The following is a 17,045-nucleotide window of genomic DNA, read 5'->3' on the forward strand; positions in this document are numbered from 1 at the left end:
GCTCCTCCAACCTCCTTGCCTCACACTTCCTCCTGGGATTCCACTCACCTGCCTACCCAGAGTGAGGCAGTGAGACTAATGAGAAAGGCCTGGGGAGTAATGAGGAGATTACATGGCATGTTCTGGATTCCTTGAGGTGTTTGTTCAAAGCTTTTTTAATATCTTATGTGAGTCACAGCAGCATTGATTTCTTACCCAAGATCAGTTCTGCATTAGCAGAGCCACTAGGATTGGACCTTTCTCTTTTGTACATGGGGAAGTGCCTCACCCACAGCCTAACAGCACAGAATTTAAAACTTTGGTGGGGGGAGGTGTGTTTTTTGTTTGTTCGCTTGTTTTTTGTTTCAAACTCCAGGCTTGAATCTTTGCCCCATTGTGCAGATGGCTGAGAATCTTGTTTGTTTAAATCTGCATCGCTTTTTAAGATTTCTACTTGGGGCACCTTGTTGTTAACCAATTTTGACCACATACTCCACAAATCATAGAATGCCCTGTGTCTGCTCCATCCTGCAAACCTACCACAAAGATGGATTTAAATTTTCTTTTGCAACCCTGCCAATCAGTTGTCCATATATACCTGGAAGCCAATTAATATTTTCTAAAGAGCCAGGTACAAAGCTGCCAGGTAACATCTGCAAGTGACTTGGGTGCTCTAATAGGAACTGCACATGTTCAGCTCTTTGTGAAGATGTTTTTCGCTTGACACAGTCATCTTTGGTCTTGTTCGCCCCTCTACTCCATTAGGCAGACTGTGTACACATGTGGCTGATTTGATCTGCTTTCTGAGGGGGGTGGAGTCTTATCTTTCTCTTCGAATCAGCAGAATCTTCTTGCTAATTTTAATTTGATGTCTCTTGGAAAATTCTATCCACCCACCCAAAGTGCTTTGGGAGGGGAGCTGGGAAACAATTCTTTATGTTTTGGGGCATTTTCTGATAATACTGTACACCTAACCTAAATTATTTAATAGAGACCTGTCTGAGGATTTCATGTTTCCTTTTTTAAAAAATGCAAAGATGACAATTTTTCTCAAAGAACATACCTGAGTTCCTAAACTTTGAGGGCTGAGGACTTGGGTTTAGTCACATAGCTCTGCAGTTAATGTGCTGTGTGACCTTGGGCAGGACACAGACTCCTGCGAACCTCTTGAATTAGATGGTCACTAATGCACAATCTGTAGGAGTCACACTGACCTAATTTAAATCCCTGATCCACTCTATTCTACCACAGTGATGTTGTGGAAATTTTTTAAGCTGCCTTTTGATTTCCTAGTCCATAATAACATGTACCTGAGAGGGTTATTTGTAGAGTTTAAACAGATGTGCCTGTGTAGTACCTATACACAGTGGTTCTCCCCAAAACATTCCTTTTTCTGCCTAACTTTTTTATTCTATTGGCTTTTTGCTTTAAGTCCCTTCCATAGACTCTTGGGTAGGTAGGTAAGTGGGATCCCAGAGCAGGTGATAAGCCAAGGAATATAAAGTGATATAAATATGACACTTTGTAATATAAATATTACAACAACAATAAGGGATTTTTGAAAACAATAAATGAAAATTATCAACAATTTAAACATCCTTATTTCAGCTATTTTCTATTTTTCTAGAGTCCCTTCCAAGTACCTTTTTACATGGAGCCTTTGGAATTTGTCTTATAGGAAATGCCTGAGGACAAATATTCAGATCCTAGATCCAAAATCAGGCTACAGCATGTTATAATGACAGTGTGATGAAATTTGAACATCTTTATCAAATAAATACCCGATCACCAACATTTATGGCTAAGGAAGTATACTTGTATAATAGCTGAAAACCATCCAAGAGCACGTGTTTAAAAAAGAGTGCTTCTGCCAGGTTTATAGCAAAGCAAGATGATAATCACAGCTGTCAAATATTGGTGTTGGTGCCATTTTTAAAATTACCTCTTGAAGCCTAATGACCCAAATAGCTATTTATTTTTATCCCAACTTTACACAAAGAGGGGATTCAAGAGTTCAAGTACCTATGACAGAATAATGCAATCAGGAATAGGAGGTCAGGATCTGCTCCCAAAATCTGTCCTCTTTCTCCTTTTCTGTCTCCTGGGGAGCATTCCAGGTAACTACCAAACTTGTCCTTAAGGTTTTTTTTTTTTTTTTTTGGTTTGTTTGTTTGTTAACCAGGGACTGAATCCAAGGACATTAAGCCACATCCCCATCCCTTTTTAAATTTTGAGACAGGGTCCCACTTAGTTGCTTAGGGCCTTACTAAGCCTTACTTACTGCTGAGGCTGGCCTCCAATTTGCAATTCTCCTGCCCCAGCCTCCCAAGTTGCTTTGATTGCAGGCATGTACCACCCTTCCCGGTACGCTCAAGCTGTTTAGCTTAAATTTCTGGAAATTTTGCTTCCACAGGGGAGACATCCAATGAAACATCCAAGAGGCATTTTTTTGACAACTAGACTCAAGAAGCCTGAGCTGGAACTGGAAGAGACCTTGTATATCTCCAAGCCTCCTTCAAATATGGCCTAGTAGGATTTCCAGATCTATGGCATTGTTTTAGCACTTGATCACAGCAAAGATGATCGACACGGTGGTAGATTAAAATGAAAGAATCAGATCTTGATAAAATGTTGCCACTTTTATGTCATCTCCATTGGGAAATGGTAGAACTCTTAAGAACTCTTAAGAATCTAAGCTTTGGAGACAGACTAATGTGGATTTCAATTCTAGTCATATAACTACTTGTTGTGTGGCTTTGGACAAGTTACTTAACCACCATGAGCCTCATCTTCCTTTCCTGTAAAGCACAGGTAAGATTGCCTGCTTCACAGGATTGCTGTGAGGTCTGATAAGCTGATGGGTATAAACCATTCATCATGGTGCCTGGCTCTTGGCTGATCATGAGCACAGTTGAAGCCCTTTCATTAAACCAGAGATTCTCCACCTGGGTCATTTCTTAGAATCACCTGACAGCTTTTAAAAATCCCAATGCTTAGAAAGTCGGTCCACCTTTTGGGGGCGGAGCCAGCCAATAATATTTTTCTAAGCTCCTCTGTCGTTTCCCTTTCCAGCCAGAGTTGAGCATCCCTAGACCACGCTCAGGCTCAGTGAGGCCTGGGCATGGAGCTGGACCTGTCTGCAAGGGCTCTGCAGGAACAGAGCTCAGGAAGGCAGCTGGGGTTGGGGTGGGCTGGGAGGGAGTGAGGGCAGGCTGTCCCAAGGTCCTGAAGGAGGCAAATTTCCCCAGGGGCCTTCCTTTGTAGCATTTTTATCCAAGTGACACTAGCTTGAAATGGAATGATAGAGAAGCTTGAAGAAGTTTCACTTGGGCAAGAAAGAAGGAATCAGCTGAAGGAGTCCACAGCTGCAGGTCTGACCACGAAGTCAGTCCAACTTTCAGTACAAGGTGAGCAAAGTGATTGTCTCTTTCTCCCCCTCCAGGGGTCAAGGACTGGTAGACTCATTTCCTCGAACAGGATCTCCCCAAATCACTACTGGAAGGTGTGAAATGGTCCTGGCCAATAGTCAGAAATGCAGAATCTCAGACCCCACTACAGACCTACTGAATCGTAATCTCTAGTGGTGGGGGCCAGGCTTATGCCCTGGAACATGATTCTACGTGATTAGCATGGAATCTCTACTACAGTGAAAACAGAACAAGCTTTAGGGGCAAACAGGGATTTTAAGTTTGAGTCCTGGCTCTTTCATTTACTGTGTGATCTTTGAAACTTAACTTCTCTGAACTCCTGTTTCCTCATCTGTAATTTAGGGACAAAATGATTTACCTTAATAATAGGCCTCAATAAAATTGTAAATGGGATTAAAGAAGGATCTATGGTTTGGAATAGAAAAATAATTGTCTTTATTTTCAATGCTCTCTAACAGAAATTCAGCCTTTTCTTTGATTTTGATTGTAAACAACATTCAGTAGCAACCAGTAACTGTCACCAATAGAGCTCATGGACATTTTCATATTATATTACAGTTGTTGCAGATATTGCTAAATAGCATTTGTATTCATCTACTTCAAAATTGCAGTCATTTTTAGACTTGCCTCTAGATCTTGATATTTAATGCATTAATAATGAGGCACATACACTATTACACTGTTATCATGAAGGTTTTTTTAATTTTATGAAAATCGTATTTCAAACTAATTGGTTTCCTTTGTAATTATTTTTATTTTGAGTATGCATTTGAAAACATTATTCTGAAAAGGGATCAATAGGCTCATGGCACCAAAAAAATGTAAAAAAAAAACCCCTTCTCTGCCTTGTAAGTTGTTGCAATGATTAAATGATGAAATCAAATGTGTCTAAAACTTGGCAGAGACTCAAATAGCAGTGCCCTGATTGTCCTTCTCAACATTTTGTCATATCTTGCTTTGTTCAAAGTCTAGACCAAAGCATCCTCTGAGTTATCCTGAGGGATTGTTCAGAATATGCTTATGTACCCCGTTCACTCTGGCTGGCATGTTTTCTGCGTTTTCTGGCTAATTCAGGTTTTATTAAATAAGAGTTGAGCACCAGCTTTGTGCTAGAGAAAGGAAGCTATTAATTATTTATTTTTAAGAACTGAAAATCAAACCCAGTCCCATGGATACTGGCCAAACACTATCACTGATCTATATCCCCATCTGTTATGGTTTAGATAGTTGGTGTCCCCCAAAGCTCATATGTGAGACAATGTAAGAACATTCAGAAGTGAAATGCTTGGGTTATGACAGCCTTCACCCAATCAGTGAATTAATCCCCTGATGGGATTAACGGGGTGGTAGGGTATGGCTGGAGGAGGTGGGCATTAGCGGAGTGACTTTGGGGCATATATTTTGTATCTGGCCAGTGGAGTTTCTCTCTGCTTCCTGAGAATCATGTAAGCTGCCTTTCTTTCTCTGCCACACCTTTCCACCATGATGTTCAGCCTCCCCTTGAGCCTGGAGGAATGGACCTGGCTGTCTATGAACTGAGACCTCTGAAACTGTGAGCTCCCAAATAAACTTTTCTTTCACTCATTGTTCTTGTCAGATCTTTTAGTCACCAAAAAAAAAAAAAAAAAAACACCTGAATAAAACACTATCCCAATGAAGAATCACACAACTAGTAAGTGGGAAAACTGGCATTTGACCTTCATGCAGCCATGTATATTACTGGTGGAGCTAAGAAATTCAGATGGAGCGGGAGAGATTGGGAACTCTTGCAACCTCCTAGCTCAAGAAGGTGACAGAGGGGTTCTTGTATATTCAAGTGAGCATTATTAAGCACTAACTATGTGCTGGGTGCATGGAAGTCACTAGGAGCTAGGTGGCTCATGAGTCCTGCCTTTGAGGAGACCCTGTGTGCCATGGGAGCACAGAGGACAACCACTAAAGCAGAGCAAGAAGTGAAGATTGAAATGAAGGTCCCCTGAGCACTTGGTGCAGTGTGCATTCTGAAATGGTAAATTTTATGTGTCAACTGGATTGAGCCACAGTGCCTAGATAGTTTGTCAAACATTATTCTGGATGCTTCCGTGAGGGTGTTTTTGAATGACATTAACATTTAAATTGGAGGTTGGTGCTGGGAATCGAAACCTTGTGCATGTTAAGCACACACTCTACCTCTGAGCTACACCCCAAATCCCTAATTTGGAGGGATTTTAAGTAGATTGCCTTCATTGTGTGAGCAGGTGCCAATCAGTTAACAACCTTAACAGAACAAAGACTGACCACCTCCAAAGGAAATTTTATCCATGGATGGCCTTCAATTTTTAATGCAACATTGGCTCTTCCCTGGGAATTCAACCTACCAACCCACCCTGCAGATCTTGGCCTTGCCAGCTCATAACCTCATGAGCAATTCCTTAAAGTAAATCCCTCTCTATCTATGTATGTACACATCATATTGATTTGGTTTCTCTAGAGAACTTCGACTAATGCAAGGTCCAATTGACTACACCTATTTGTAGTTATGCTCCTGTGGGCTTTAATTTTAGTTTGATTATGTCTCGCTTTATGCATCTCCTTTCCTGGGGCTCTGGAACCCTGAGAGATTTGTTTCATCCTGGACCCCTTCCACTGTGGACTCCCTTGCAGTTGTGATGCATCTGGGCTAATGTAATCAACGCTGGCTCACTGGGCACAAAACACCTGGGAGCACTGGGAAGCCTGGGGTTAGGAGGAAAAATTACTGACATTTATTGGGTGCCTACTGACTTTCAGGCATTGTGCATGTTATAGTCATCTTAATTTCTTATTGCTCAGTGTGCAACAAGCAGAAGTATTATGCTCATTGCACAGACAAGGAAACTGGTCTGGGGAAAGTAAGTGACTTACCTGAATTTACCCAGCTCATAAGAATCAGAGCTGGTATCCAAACCTGTGTATCTCTCATACCCATAACACCTACAACCAGACCCTTTAAAACACAAGGTGTAGTTTCCCACAGAAGGTGCCAGGCCCACGCAAGAAGAGCAGCCCAAGAGAGCTTCCCCAAAACAAAGGGTCCCATAGCCACATCACCACCTAACATGAGGGATTTCTCTACACCCTGCTTGAAGCCTATCAGAAAAATCACCGAACTGTCGAATAGAGGAGCCCTTCAATCTCTGCAGAATCTTTCTATCTCAATTCTGAGCCCCAGAGCTTGGGTTTCACCCAGGCCTTTGGAACATAGACTGTCAAGGGCCACTTAACACTCTCCATATTTCACTCCACTCTGACCCTGCCATTTTGCCTGGCTGATGAGAACACCACAGGGGGCAGAGTGGAAAGCTGCCTGCAGCCCCAGGAGATGGCAGCTATCGATGGACTTCTTATCTGCTCTTTATCCATGGCTCTCTCACTCCACCAGACAAGGAAAGGAAATTGGTCTGGCACCATTTGCTCTCCAGAAAGCAACTTTGGCTGCTAATTCCACCAAAGAGGATGGATTTATTTGGGAGTTTCTTTCCAAAGTGGATGAACAGACCTCTCAGAGCTGCCCAGGATTAACTCAAAGGCCTGAGCTGCCATGCCAGGTCCACCTGTTGAGGGGACCACAGCCAAATGGGGCAGATGGGATCAAGGCAGGGCCAAGAGAGCCTCTTAATTTAGCACCAGGGTCCTCTCCCACCTTGCCCGGGCCTTCCTGGAAATTGGAAAAACATAGAAGGCCAAAATATGAGTCAGAGAAAACCAGCCAGGAACCTGTGTATTAAAAACTCACCTCCAGACTGCAGCAGCAAAGCTAGAGCAAGAGAGATGACAAACAAAACAGATGTTAGTTGTACCTATCTGCTGGGAAGGGTCTGCCCTGCCTTGCCCTTTTCCTGAGCTGAATGGCTATCTCTTCGTCCTTCCAAGGACATCCTTCAGGAGCCCCACAGGGCTGCCTCCCTGGCTCAACCCCTCAGGAAGACCTGGCCTTTCCTGCACCCTCAGCACATGGGAAACACCCTCCTGACACAGTTCTGAGCCAGAATTATGAAGTGTTTTTATTTTGACTTGCTCTCAAAAGGAGTAAAAATGGATTACAAACATAGTATATTAAAAAGTAAAATAAACCCTTTACATATTAAATATACATATTAAAAGGTAAAGTAAACCACTTAGTTTAAAGCTGGAGATAAAATGGAGGCAAAGGAAATAAGGATTAGAAAAGTAGGAAAACCTGGCAATGTGACTTAGTGGTTGAGTGTGTGCTTTATATCCATGAGATCCTGGGTTCAATCTCCAACACTGCAGATGGAGGAAGGAAGGAAGGAAGGAAGGAAGGAAGGAAGGAAGGAAGGAAGGAAGGAAGGAAGGGAGGGAGGGAGGGAGGGAGGGAGGGAGGGAGAGACAAAAGTAAAGAGGAGGATTTGGTATAAAATATATACTGTGATTTGAATTTCTCTAGAGAAGTTCCATATTTTTTCATATATTTGTAGATTGACTGTATATCTTCTGAGAAGTCTCTGTTCTGCTCCTTAGCCCATTTATTGATTGGGTTATTTATTGTTTTTTTGAGTTCTTTATATATCCTGGAGATTAATGCTCTATCTGATGTGCATGTAGTAAAGATGTTTTCCCATTCTGTGGGCACTCTCTACTCTAAGATTTCATCTCACTCCAGTCAGAATGGCAATTATCAAAGTGTTGGCAAGGATGTGGAGAAAAAAGTACACTCATACATTACTGGTTGCACTGCAAATGGGTACAATCACTATGGAAAGCAGTATGGAAATTCCTGAGAAAGCTTGGAATGGAACCACCATTTGACCCACTTCTCGGTTTGTATTCAAAGGATTTAAAAAGAGCATACTGTAGTGACACAGACACATCAATGTTCATAGCAGCTCAATTCACAACAGCTAAACTGTGGAACCAAACTAGATGTCCTTAAACAGATGAATGGATAAAGAAACTGTACACCTACACTATGGAATATTACTCAGCATTAAAAGGGAGTAAAATTATGGCATTTGCAAGTAAATGAAAGGAATTGGAGAATATCAAGCTAAGCAAAGTAAGCCAATACCAAAAAAAAAAAAAAAACCAAAGGCCAATGTTCTCTCTGATATGTAGGTGCTGATACATAATGGGGGGCAGGGGAAATTGAGGAACTTTGATTGGGCAAAGGAGAGGGAGGGAAAGGGAGGGGGTATGGGGGTAGGAAAGATGGTAGAATGAGACGGACATCATTACCCTAGATACATGTGTGACTGTACATATGGTGCAATGCTACATCATGTACAACCAGAGAAATGAAAAGTCATGATCTATTTTGTACAATGAATCAAAATGCATTCTGCTATCATGTATAACTAATTAGAACAAATAAAAAATTTAAAAAAAAGCATAAAGAAAATAAAAAAACAACAACAACAAAACATACTGTAAGATCTTGTCAAACTTCAGGTGGGCCATGAATGGCTTGTCCCCAAGCTTTCTGGAAGCCATAAGTTCCTTAATTCACTCAGCTCACCATTGGTCAGGAGAGGCACAGCTTTTCCAGTTTCTGACACTAATATGAACTTCTCTCATGGTTTCTCATAAACAGGACCTTGCAAGTGGTCAAAAGCAATGTCCTCCACAATGTCCTTGAGGTGGACACTGTGGCTGTATCATATACATCCTTTCTGTGCACCCATGACATCACACCACAATGCTCTTTGGAGAAAGCAGTTCTACAGAATGGCCAGTGTGAGATTCGGCTGTGTGGTTTTCTGAAGGCTGGCTGGATTCACAAATAAGCTTTACTGAATCTACAGGAACTCAGATCTCACTGCCTCCGTGGAAATTTGAATCAGTGTTGTGCACTTATTCACAAATGAGCATTCTGGTCATCCCCAGGTGTCTGAGTACTTTCCTGGCTTTGTGGAATTCCCTGAGCTAAGACAGATCCTGTTTCCCACTATAGAAGCTGAAAGTGTCAGCTACTTGCTTCACCAGCCTTCCCTGCAGCTAGCCAGTGAGCAGATGACCCAAATCCCATCAACCAGATACACTGCCTCAGACTTACAGTGACGACAGGGGTGCTGACAGCGGCTGCAGAAGGATGGCCTTTTAGGGCAGCACTGGCAGCCATACTGCTGGTGGCAAGTAGTGATAAGGGCTCATGGTATCAGGAATGAAACCGTGCTTCCCCACTCAACTTGAGTCATCACACTGGCTGCAGGAGCCCTGAACCTGGTTTTCCCATCCTCCTGGTGCTTCGGTGCACCTCTAAATATGGTGGTAATGAATTTGTTTTCTGTTTAAATCAGCCTGAGATGTTTCAGTTGCAAGAAAGAGCCTGCCTGATGGACACTGCTGTCTTTCTCAGCCTTCCGCCCACCGACCATGCAGAGCATAGAAAAGTCAGACTGCTGTGAAAACCAAGGATGCATAAAGATGTAAGGACGCAGCCAGGTCTGCCCACAGAGTCCCTAAGCAGCCTGGGTAGAAACTCACAGACCCTAAAAAAGAGAAGAAAAGAAAACTCACAGACCTGCAGCACAGACCCAGATAAAGAGAGACAGCTCAGTGCTGGCCCAGGTGGAAACCCAAAGCCTAGAAATCTACTGTCCACCATGGTTGCTGGTACTCACAGGTGCCTGTTGAAATATGAATTTAAATATATTAACATTAAATAAAATTAAAAATTAATTTCCTCAGGGACGCTAAGCCCATATCAAGTGCTCAGTAGCAACATGTTCCTAGTGGCTGCTATTTTGCCGTGCACAGATATGGAACATGTCCATCAGTGGACAGAGCTGATCCAGAACCTTGGAATACCAGGCAGGGTGGGAGGATTACTGCCCTGTCGGGTCATATCTGTCATTTCTGGTGGTTGACAGGGCTGGCACTAGAAAGGCAGCAAGGCAACAGTTCTATCCTCTATCTTGGTGGGCCTCAAGTCCATCCCAGGTGTCAGGACCAGGACACACTGGGTGTGCTGGAGGAAGGTCAGAGGCATGGACAGCCCCATTTACCCTACTGGGCATTCACCATATGTCCTTTGTATGGCTTGTGGTTGGCTTCAAGGAAACAAAAGCAAAGGCAGCCTTGAATGAGTCCTCATCATCCCACTTCACATCCTTGGTCCTAGTCCAGGCTCTGCAGCCTGGGCTAACACAGAAGCTATTTCCATGTATAGGTGTCTTAGTCCATTTTATATTTCAGTAACAAAATATAAAGTATGGGTAATTTCTAACAAACAGAAGTGTATTTAGCTCATGATTCTGGAGGATGGGAAGTCTGTATCTGCTTGGCATCTGGTGAGGGTCTTGCTGCATCATAATATGGCAGAGGGCATCACTTTGCAAGACAGAGCAAGCCTAGGTCAGCCCAGATCATTGTCATTCTTCTTATACAGCCATCAGTATCATCAGGGGGGCTTCATTTGATGACCTTATCTAATCTCAATTACTGCCCAAAGGACCCACCTCTAAATATCATCAAAGTATGGATTTGGATATTAAGTTTCAACTTGGGTTTTGGAGGGGACATGGGAACCATAGCACTGGGGAAATACGTTTGTACCTAGGCTAAGCAGGGACCTTCTGCCAGATCCTAGCACAGTGTCATGTACATTGAAGTACTCAGTAAACATTTGTTGGGTTGACATGGACCTGATACAGATCCAGAAGGATTTGGTATAGGATGGTCAGATAATTTTCATGCTGAATGTCTTCCTCTCAGATCAAGGGAAGGTGGGAGATGCTATAATAATGATGCTAGTGACAATGACACATTGATGGAAAAATGGGAATATAGAATATACATTCATTAAAATTCAAATTATGCAAAATAGGTTACATGTGTGAAGATTTATGGAATTATGGTTATTATTTTCAGATTCCTTAAATATTGTTGTTAATATCAGAGTGGTTAGGAATATGTACATACATACTTGGTCCTCCTCATGAATTGGGAGAAGTAATAGTACTTACATCACTGGGCTGTGTGAAGATTAACTGAAAACATGCAAGAAAGATTTAGCATGGCCTTTGGCACATGAAAAATGCTAGGTACCAGGTTGCAGTTCTTCTTATTGCACTAGAAATCTGTGTGGGGAAAAAAGAATAGGACTTAGAATCCTCATTTTGCTGGGGCTGTTCCCCTCTCCTGTGGGGTGGAAACAGGAAGTTTCTGGGCCTGGGAATGGGATTCTAGGTCCTGCCAGCCCAACCATCTCCTACAGGGCAGCCAGCCAAGTCTCCTCTGAAATTCCCAGCAAGAAGATCCTGCCAGCCATCTCTTACCTTTTTTATGCTTCTTGGTTTAAGCCAAGGGGATTTAGAAGGATTTTTTCTTTTTCTTTTTCTTTTTTTTAAATTTTAGGCTTGTCATATTTGCAAATGAGCTTGCCCTTTGAAGCAAATCTGTACAAAATAGGGACACTGTCCAGTTTTTTTTTTTTTTTTTTCCTGGTGTCTGCTCTGCTCCCTTCTGTTAAGTCCTGCAGCTGCTAATGAAGGCCTCAGCCAGCTCCCTGGGAGGGCAGGGAGCACTGCCTTCACTTTCATCTCTCCCTCTCTCTTACAAACACATACACACAGTCTGAGACTCTGGGGAGCTGCCCTTCTTGTCTGATCCTGCTTTTTTCCTCTTTCCCCCTTCCCTTCTCCATCTTGCTCTTGACTCTGTCTTTCCCGGTGATTCTTTCTGCATAACACTGACTCTTCTATTTCCTTTCTCTCCTAGTAAATATGATGCAAGTATTTGCCATTATTATGATGGTCTCTCCCTTTCTCTCTCTTCCTTGTCTGTAATCGTCCTGTCTCTCCTGCTAACTGGCTGTTTCTGTCTCTCATCAGTTGGATCGCTCTCTCTCCATCTCCTGTTTTCTGTATTTTGCTCCCTTCATTTTTCTGTGCATCTGTTTCTGATATTTTCTTCTTCCTTGACTTGTCTGTCTCTGGCTCTTTGTGTTCCTTAAATCTTCAAGGTCACTCTGGGAGCTGTGGTCTGGAGAGTCGGTGGTATTAACAAGGAGTGTGACCCCCTGATGACCACCTCACTTTCCGCAGACATTGGAGAGACTATGCAGAAACCTGTCTGTCCCAAAGTGGAGCCTCCTTCCCTAAGCTGATTGCACCTGGAAGGCTTCAGCGTGCCAAGCAAGAGCTCCACCACTGAGCTACACCTCAGCCCCTGTGTTTCCCTTTTTCTCTGTTTTTAAAGCCCTTTTTCCTAAAGAGAAAATGCTGTACGTGGGGCTCCACCTGCAAAAACTTCTGGTTGAGCAAAACATGTCACAATGTTTGCAAATCAAACTTTCAAATACCAAAAATATGGAATCAAAAAGTCTTTGTAGCTGTTGATTTAGTCTACATATAGACATGCAGAATAATTAAGAATATTTTTTTTAATTGTAGATAGACACGATACCTTTCTTTCTTTCTTTTTTTTTAATGTGGTGCTGAGGATGGGACCCAGTGTGAGGCGAGCACTCTACCACTGAGCCACAACCCCAGCCTAAGAATAAGATATTTATAATTGAAGTATGGCACTTTATCTTAACCCTTTCACATTCAACATTTCTGTACTTTATCCCACTCTTTTTGTTTCTCAGAATAACATCATCATCATCATCATCATCATTATCATCATCATTATTAAACCCAGGGGCACTCTACCACTGAGCCACATCCCCAGCACTTTATTCTGAGATGGGTATTGCTAAATTGCAGAGATTTGTTGTAATCCTCCTGCCCAGTCTCCTGAGTCACCAGGATTACAGGTTATGCCACCATGCCTGACAAGGATGACCTTTTTAGAGTAGGAGAGATGGTGCTATTATTATCTCCATTTTTTAAAATGAGAACTGAGGCTCAGCATCATCCAATGATTTGCTCACCCTCACATGTCCATCGCCCCAGGGTCCAGTATATTCATCTACTGGAGATCAGAAGCCCTCTCCTGACCCTCGGTGCCCCCGTCAGCTCTAGGACTCCAATTCCTGCGGGGAATCCCCAAACATCTCAGACTAAACATGCCCAAAAGAACCTGTGTGGCTTTGACCACATGGTGTCCTTTGTAAATCATGGTCGGCTGGCCCCACGTGCTCTGGCCCATGTGCTCCAAGATGAAGAGCAGCTCAGAGATCTAATCACATTCTCCATCTCAGTCCCCAGCCGTGAATCTTACAGCCACGCAGCAAGTGCTAAAGCAGAAACCCTGATGACAGAAGGAGCTCTCTGAGGGTTTGCTGGAATAAATTACTCAAACACTTGGGTTTCTACAAAAGCAGCAAAACTTAATTCCTTGCTATGATACTGGGATAAACAAAATGTAATCTACACCATTGTCCCAGCTCATCCAAGTCTTATCATCTTTTTCCATGTAAGTAATTGAAAAAAAAATTGCAGAGACCTTTAGGAGCATTATCGTATTTGGATCCAATTTTAACCACAACGCCGAATATTTCATACTGAAGGCAAGTGCAGAGCGGCTGTGAATACAGGCAGGCTTCAAGGTGAAGCCACTTCCCTGTGCAATCGCGAATGCAAATGTTTAAAGCTACTCAACAATTTTCCCCTTGCAGCTGCCCATTTTATCTCTTGCAAAACTAGTAATGATACAAGCAGTTGATTATGGTTTACAATAGCAATAAACCTCTCAGAATTGGTTGTTTCCAAAATAAATAGCCATTCTGTTAAATGTTAAATAACAAGTCATAAACTGCTGAAAACAACCAATTTCTTGTGGATTATTGCCTGAATAAATTTTCCCAGGAATGGCAGATCATTAAGCCATGAGCACCACGGATCAAAACCATTGAATTTTTTTTTTTAATCAATCAATCAACTAATCCATCAAAAGGACTCCCATTTTACGAACTAAATCACACCTCATATTTTAACATATCCCTTGGCGCTTTTCCTCTGCTGGTCATGGTTAGCTTTATCCTTGCCAATATCCTTCCATACTTTTTCAGACATTAAAGACTACCCAGTCCAAGTTGTTAAACTGTCCCTTTCTGAGAGCATTCAGAGAAAGCCCAGTTGTCTTTTTTTAGGTACCACGTTTAAATTCTATAGTATTCCAATTGATAAAACACAGACCTGTCCACCAAGCTAAACATTTGAGTCGAAGCTCAGTGGCAAATACATTCCAATTGTGGTTCTAATAGAGGCCGTTCTTGTAAGAGGAGCCAACTTCATCGGGATGATTGACAGAAGATTCCTCACCATAGCAACCAGGGTTATCTCTCTGGAATAACAACATTAACCTCCTTCATAACCAGTTTTTCATCCTTAAGTATAAAAGGCAGCTGTGTGCATCTCTTATGATCCTTTATTTTTATTTTTGAATGAACAGTTAGCACTTATATAAAAATAGGACAAGATGCTGGGAAACCAAATTAATTTTTGAATTCCTCCTGAAAAAAAAAAAGCACATGACAATGGATCTTGTAGACAGAACAGTTAAAGGGCAGGAAGGGTCCCTGTCTCTTCTGAGCACAGGGTGATGGCAGAGAGATTTCTATTCATACGCTGCCTCTGAAATAGCCTATTGCATCGATTGGCTTTGTGTTGTTGGCAGGGGTGGAGGAGGCAAGAATTTTTTTTTTTCAGATTTTATTCCTGCCTTATTTTTTGACCTTATAATTCCTAATACATATGTGCGCACACACACACACACACACACACACACACACACACCCCTGAGCAGTGCTAAGCTTCAACGCAATGAATGGTCTGTAGAAAAATGCATATTCTTTCTGGAAAAAATATGCATAATCTGTCACCTTTTTGAAAGAAATTGCTAAATGGACCCCAAACCAATTTCAATAGACTGTTTTGTGGAGCTATAGACCTCCATGACTAGATACGATACTGAAGCATGTCCTCAGCCTCTTGCAGAAATGCTGGGCTAATACTGTGCCCCTGACTCTCTACAGGTGAAAAGTGTGGTCCTTAGACCATGGAACACAGACAGGCTGGGACTGGGACAAGGAAATCCAGCCTGGAAACCTGGCTGGGCCACTGCCAGCCCAGTCCTGTTCCCCCTTCTCCTTCCCATCTCAGATCTGCTTCTCACAGGAGCCAACCCTATTCCACCTGTCACTTTGAAACACTGAGTAATCTTTCTAGAGGCCTCTGTATCATTTAAGGTGAGAGGTTTGAGACCTAAGGCCCAAATTCACAGAACTCCAGTCCTAGGCTGCAGAGGGAGGAAAGAAAACCGGTATGACCCGGATCAAAGCCAGAGGAATCTGGAATAGGGTATTTAAAAGAACAGAAGGCTTCAGGGCCTTGGGAGGGGAGTTGGCATCCAGCAGAACTGTTCCAGGTGAATCTGTGACCTGATGTGGATTTAAGCAAAAAAACTAGCCAAAAGACATGACCACTGATTTTTCAAGGATGTCCTGTGAAGTAATTTTGCATTAAGTTTGGATTAGGAAGAACTCTTTGTGAAACCCACCGTATTGGACACAACTGTAGAGGGCAGCTGCAGGTTCGCTTCCCTTCTACCTTGATTTCAAAGATGCCACCTACCTCAAGCATCCCTCCCGCCCACCAATAGCATCACTCCTCTGCCAAGCTCTGGGACTGCCCAAGTTGTGGCTCGGACCCTCTGGGACCCACAACCCCATTGCTGAGCACATTCATTCCAAGTGGCCCTTCCATTCCTTGATTTGTAGAATATGCCTCAGGCACTGGCAAGGGATCCGGCTCTCTGAGGGACCTGATGACACCTGGGAGGTGTCCTTCCCTGGGAGTAAACCAGGACCCAGGTAATTGGAGATGGAAAGTCAAAGTGTGGACTCTCCTGGCAAATCTGTTGAATTGCACCGATCAAGGGGACACACGCACAGGGCAGCCTGTGTTCCTGGCTTCTCACCGAGAAGCGAGAAGCACCCGTCTTTCTTCCTCTTTCCTTCCTCACCACACCGCTCCAGGAGATCAACTCCCAAATAAGTAACTAATAACTAACTGCTGCCACAATCCTTGCCTCAGGCTCTGTATGTGGCAGTGGGTGGGGTGGGGGGTGAACTGAGAAAACTACCCAGATCCGTCACCCCAAGGGCTCCTCCCTGAGGGAAGTTGTGGCAACATGCCCCAAACAGCTTTTTAGGCAAAGGAGTGGGGGCCTTCACTTCCAAGCAGCCCTAAGATTCCCCTGTTTGTTTGCTAAGTGATCCCTGATTTCAGAGCCACCTGTAGAAGCTGCAAGATTCCTGAAAGCTGAGGATTGTTGAAGGATTGGTTCATTGCTTTTAAGAGGCAGCCAAATGGGCCTTTTTTTTTTTTCTTTCTTAATTGACGAAAGAGTTTGAACTGGTTGAAGACCAAGCCTCCTCACATGGAAGATATTTGTAATTAATTCCCTTAAAACAACAACAAAAAATTTCTTTGAATAGTCGAAAGGACAATAGCCACAGTAGCAACACTCACAAATTACTGGTGCTAACTAACTGCCGAGACCTAATGCCTACTTAAAAACCCATGGAGGTGGCATTGGCCTCCCTGGGCCAGAGGAGAGAAAGCTGATTATCTCCTTTAGCACAGCACCCCTCACAGTCTTGCTAAACCCTATGCTGAGTGTAAATATTTCATTGTTTACAGGTGTGTTGGTTTATTCATGCACCAGCCCACCAGCCCGTGATCTCTGTTTGTGTGAAACCCAGTTGGTTGC

Source organism: Callospermophilus lateralis, chromosome 12, assembly GCF_048772815.1.
Source record: "Callospermophilus lateralis isolate mCalLat2 chromosome 12, mCalLat2.hap1, whole genome shotgun sequence".
NCBI lineage: Eukaryota > Metazoa > Chordata > Mammalia > Rodentia > Sciuridae > Callospermophilus > Callospermophilus lateralis.